This window comes from Amblyraja radiata, chromosome 34 (assembly GCF_010909765.2).
Source record: "Amblyraja radiata isolate CabotCenter1 chromosome 34, sAmbRad1.1.pri, whole genome shotgun sequence".
Classification (NCBI taxonomy): domain Eukaryota; kingdom Metazoa; phylum Chordata; class Chondrichthyes; order Rajiformes; family Rajidae; genus Amblyraja; species Amblyraja radiata.
The window spans coordinates 5,415,692-5,416,743 of record NC_045989.1 but is presented as its reverse complement, the minus strand read 5'-3'; positions in this window follow the sequence as shown (position 1 = coordinate 5,416,743).

Here is a 1,052-nt window from a genome sequence, read left to right as displayed (position 1 = left end):
AAGTAGGCATGCAGGTGCAGCAGGCAGTGAAGAAAGCGAATGGTATGTTAGCTTTCATAGCAAAAGGATTTGAGTATAGGAGCAGGGAGGTTCTACTGCAGTTGTACAGGGTCTTGGTGAGACCACACCTGGAGTATTGCGTACAGTTTTGGTCTCCAAATCTGAGGAAGGACATTATTGCCATAGAGGGAGTGCAGAGAAGGTTCACCAGACTGATTCCTGGGATGTCAGGAGTGTCTTATGAAGAAAGACTGGATAGACTTGGTTTATACTCTCTAGAATTTAGGAGATTGAGAGGGGATCTTATAGAAACTTACAAAATTCTTAAGGGGTTGGACAGGCTAGATGCAGGAAGATCGCTCCCGATGTTGGGGAAGTCCAGGACAAGGGGTCACAGCTTAAGGATAAGGGGGAAATCCTTTAAAACCGAGATGAGAAGAACTTTTTTCACACAGAGAGTGGTGAATCTCTGGAACTCTCTGCCACAGAGGGTAGTCGAGGCCAGTTCATTGGCTATATTTAAGAGGGAGTTAGATGTGACCCTTGTGGCTAAGGGGATCAGAGGGTATGGAGAGAAGGCAGGTACGGGATACTGAGTTGGATGATCAGCCTTGATCATATTGAATGGCGGTGCAGGCTCGAAGGGCCGAATGGCCTACTCCTGCACCTAATTTCTATGTTTCTATGTCACAGTATCGAAACGATTCACATTTCACTGACTAGACTTAACAAGTTTGTTACAAAAAATGGCCAAAGGTTCTTCAACGTGTCTCACACACAATCAATCTCTCCGAGTACTCCAAAATTCTTCCACACCAATCGCACACACAGAATTCACACAAGCTTTCTAACCTGTAAAGAATCTCAAGTTGGTAAACAATCTCAGTCTAAGGTGCAATGGAACAATCAAACACACTTCAGCAGCAAATGCTTAAACAAGAAATACTACTAATAACCTAATCTTTGGTTAGATCTCACCTTGATGCCACCTCGTCCCGCCTTCCCGATGGTGCCAACCCACCTCGATGCTTTATATAACTGGGAGCACAGAA